Source organism: Pezoporus flaviventris, unplaced genomic scaffold (assembly GCF_033815535.1).
Source record: "Pezoporus flaviventris isolate CSIRO_AGI_PZ_B2104156 unplaced genomic scaffold, CSIRO_AGI_Pfla_v1 ptg000037l, whole genome shotgun sequence".
Classification (NCBI taxonomy): domain Eukaryota; kingdom Metazoa; phylum Chordata; class Aves; order Psittaciformes; family Psittacidae; genus Pezoporus; species Pezoporus flaviventris.
In genome coordinates, this window is record NW_026892585.1 from 4,856,428 (window position 1) to 4,861,171 (window position 4,744).

Consider the following 4,744-nt stretch of genomic DNA (forward strand, 5'->3'; position numbering starts at 1 on the left):
GGCAGTGTGAGCTTGGTTTGTTTCCTTCTTTTCACCAGAGCTCTTTCACTCCTTGTGGTTTAGTGTTATGTTGGGTTTAATGTAGAAGGTTTTCTAGAGGAAAGATGATGTCAACCGCTGTCTGTCTCTTCGGAGGAATCTGGCAGTGTGTGTGGTGTGGGGTGTTGGAAGGGAAATGTTCAGTAACAAAGCAGCATGAAGACTGCAGCGGCCGCAGCTTGTTCTGACCTTCACTGAGGATCCCTTGCATGCTCTCTAGAGAGAGATCTCCACATCTACAGTTGTCGCCGTATTGCATTCTCATTTGTCTTTATGGTAATGCTTGTTTTCTTCTATCCCACTGATCAATTGTGGTTAATCCCAGCTGGCAACTAAGTACCGTGTAGTCGCTCACTTCCCACCTTGCCCCATGGGATGGGGAGAATTGGAAAAGAGTAATAGCTGGAATCAATACACTCATTTTCTTTTTCATCTTATGTGTTTTACTGTTTATAAGTGTGACCTTTTGAATGCTGTAAATCCTCTCAAGTACAGAAGCAAGTACCTGCATACCTGTCAGTGCCATCTGAGCACACGCTTAATGCTTGCAGTGGTTCAGGAATTTGCAGTGCAAAGCTGCTGTTAATACTGTGGCAGAGCTGCCTGCTCGTCTTTGCAGCTTCATCACAAAACGTCACATTCCTAAAGACCTTACTAATGCTATCCAGTTTAAAAGGTGATTTCCTTGGTGTCCCTCAGGCACTGAAGGTGTTCCGATTTGGTTTGTAGCAGTTTGAAGAAACCACATGCCATCTTAAAAAAGCATTATAGGGTATCCTCTTGACTGGATTCAGTTGAACTAAGACAATCCGAATGAGTGCATCAGAATGCTGAATAGCAACGTCAGCTTCATGCTTCCCCTTCTTCATCGGCAACGCAGGCTTTGCAAGTGCAGGCATCACACACACAGCACCAATGGGATGCAGAAAGCTCATATACATAGCAACGTGTTGGCCATCATACCAGTAATGAGTGCAGCCTGTGAGCTGCTCCAGATAGTTGCCATTTCCTGCAGAGGTGTTTGATGTTCTACCTCCTGATTACAAAACAGATTTGTAAAGTTGCAGCATTTCAAATCCTCTTGCTGTTGAACGCAGGTAAGTTGGGGGGTGTCAGATGCACAGCCTACTGTTCTGCTTTGGTTAATGGGATACATATAGCCTTTCCTCGGAGAGCTTTGTTGCTGTTGGTTTTAACTCCATTGGGAATGATCCTGGAGTATCACAGATGATCACAAAGAGAGGTGCTTTCTCTTACTTCGTTTCTCAACCAGAAGTTCCAGGGCTGTGGGATCCTTTCCTGTAAGTTGCTGTATTTTGGGTTTGCTTTCAGCGTATGCCTTGGAAAGCACCAAGAATCAAATACGAGCTCAAAGGGAACCACAGATTTTAAAAGTAAATTAAGATTAACTTGATCAAATGAGAGTTCATCTTTAGGGGAAGACCAACAACCTACTCCGATTCCTGTTTCTTTGGTAAGAGAAGAACCCTTTTTGGCATAAGCAGTGAAATTCCAATGGTCTGGTTATGTTAGTTTCTAGCTCCATTATCCAGGGAATGACTGCAGTTACTCAGGGAGCTCTATAGTTAACCTTGTGTTCCACTCGTTCAGCTTTAACATTTCTGTTGAAACCTATATTCTGTCAGAGCAGATGCTGCAGTTGTGTTTCTGAGATGCACGTGGGATGTGAACCATGTGGTTTTGTCAATGCTGCTTATTTAGGTAGATATTGGTTTCACTTTTCTTGCATTGTGCAGATGAAACCTTTTCCGTCTTTGTCCATCAGCAGCACTTGGGACACTAAGGACAAGAGCTTTCATAGCTCAAGGAAAGACTGATGTCCTGAAGGTAAGTAATACATAGAGCAGATGCGGGGTGCGATGTGCAAGAGCTATTGGTGCGAACGCAGCCTAGGTTGGAACATAAACATCTATTAGACCTCTTCTTCCATAAGGCACTGGAAGGCTTATGGGGTTTTGTATTTTATTTTCTGTATGCTCCCATCCCTAATGAAGGGACCTAGTGTGGGAGAAAGGCGGGAGTTTATTTCAAGGAGCAGTGTTACTGTAACGACACTAAATGCCTTAAGCCCACCTGTGAGTTTGTTCTTGGAAAAGGCTAGGGGTGCTTTCGGAAGTAACTTTAGATTTTAGCAAAGGCACCGAGTGTTTATAGCATCTTCCCTCGACATGGCTGAAGGTTGTTGTGGCTTGTCAAGTAGATGTGCTTTTAAAAGTCAAATAAAAGCAGACAAAATCAAGCAGATACCAAGCCCTCGTGTGTCAGGTGAGCCAGCAGTTTCTGAGCTAAGAGATGTGCTCGTTTGTCTGAGAAGGCAAACCAAGGGCCCTGTTGCAAGTAGATACCTGTGCGTTTTGTTGCTGCTCCCGACTACTGAAAGCTTTTATAGCCATCAGGGAACATAAGCCCATGCAGCAATAACAGCAACAAAAAGATGCTCTTATTCTGTATTACCTGTAGATTATTAAATAAGAAGGAGCTGGATGTGTTACTGAATCCTGTAAGAGAACATCCTACCCAATGTCGCAACCTGTTCTGATGACCGAGGAAATAATTGTTGGGAAGCTCTGCTACTACTGCCCTAAGTTGTGAAGCAGCAGAGATCTGCTGTGAATTGCATGCCTGTTTTAGCACAGAGAGAAAACCAAGTATTTACGTCCTATGGGAGTATAACACTTTGAAGTTGTGCACTCTCTCCTCAGCCGTTTTTTGTGTCCTTGGCTGGTAAGGAGCCTATGCTTTCCTTGGCGTGTATTGTTTTGCTCTGTGATGCTTAAAATCTTAAGAGGATCCAGCAAAAAGCATGAGTGCTTTTAAAAGCATGAGTGTGAGGAGGAATATTTGAGGGCCACGAGGATGATCAGAGGACCGGAGTACCTCCCGTATGAAGATAGGCTGAGAGCGTTGTGTGTTCAGCCTGGAGAAGAGAAGGCTGTGGAGAGACCTCATAGCAGTCTTCCAGTATCTGAAGGGGGCCTATAGGCATGCTGGGGAGGGACTCTTCATCAGAGACTGTAGTGATAGGACAAGGGGTGATGGGTTAAAACTGAAACAGGGGAAGTTCAGGTTAGATCTGAGGCAGAAATTATTTACTGTGAGGGTGGTGAGGCACTGGAATGGGTTGCCCAGGGAAGTTGTGAATGCCCCATCCCTGGCAGTGTTCAAAGCCAGGTTGGACAGAGCCTTGGGTGACATGGTTTAGTGTGAGGTGTCCCTGCCCGTAGCAGGGGGGTTGGAAGTGGGTGATCTTAAGGTCCTTTCCGACCCTAACTATTCTATGATTCTATTGCTGTGTCCTCTATGAGTGCTTTTAAAAGCATGAATGTGAGTATTGTGTTCTCTGTTACCATCTTAGCAGGAAACCTCTTGTGCAGCCCTTCTTTTCTTGTGGCTTTAGGCAAAATATTACCGTACACTGGTCCCCGTACGTCCTGGGAATGCGACCACCGGGAGCTGCCATGAGGCAAAGCGTGGATACCAAAAAGTTCCTTTATATTCAGTCAGTTTTCTGCAGGCATTTGTGGGCAAGGCACTGAGCGTCTTACCTCTTCCTTAGGCTGTTCTGTTTATTTGGGCTAGTGGGGTGTTTTCAACATCACTGACATGCTGCTTTGCAGGAGGACGTAGGGTTAAGCTTTATCTGTTTGCATGCCTTCATGGCCTGACTGCTTTGAAAACTAGATACGCTCATTAATAACCCCTCTCAATGGCCCTGTAATAGTACATGAATAAACAGTGGCAAGTTTACAATGTAAGTAGAAGGTAAAAAACCAGCAAGAAGAGGAAATCAAAACACTCATCTGTCACTTGACAACGTAATTGCAGTCATTGGTGATAAACAAGGACGGTTTATTTCTCTGGAATCCAGAGTTGTAAATACCATTGCTCTGTCATTATGTGAGGCTGATAAACATTTTCCTTCGCTATTTTCACTTCATGCGGAGAATGTGTCTGTTAGCATTTAACGTATATTATTGTAGTAAACTGAAGGGATGACAGGAGCTTATATGTCGAATTTTATCTTCATGCTCCATTTGGCTTCTGGAGCCTGGTACAGCCTGAGCTTTTCCTCAGATGACTGTTTCCAGGCTGAGGTCTGAAAGAGCTGGAGGACTGAAAGAAAACCGATCACCAGGTGAGGTGTGAGGGAGGCTGACCCCTGTAACCAGCTGTGTTACAGCTGACCCGCATAACCAGCTGTGTTAAGCTGACCCGCATAACCAGCTGTGTTACAGCTGACCCCTGTAACCAGCTGTGCCGGTGATCAGTGAGCTCTGACATATGGGGCTCGCATGTGATGCCAAGGTTGTTGCTCTTGCTGGCCCAGTCTCAGGGTGCTTCATAAAGCCTGGCTAATGGAGGGCTGTTTCTCATCCTAACAAGCACGGTGTTAGAACAGTGGAGGGGCTAACTCATTTTATGAGTGCTGTGTCTGTAACTATCACTTGGCTTGGACCATTCTCCTGATTTATGTCATTCCCACCATGTGGGGATGCCTTGGTTTTATGAGTATAAGCACCACTTGTACACCATGTCTTTTAATTATTAGCTCCTGTGCCCTTCGGCGCACATATAGCGCTTATGAATTGCAGTCAGTGAGCATCTCTCACCTGCAGCAAATTGCCTTGTGCTGTTACACACCTTAATGCATAACATAGCATAATATGATTTATTTCTGTAACAT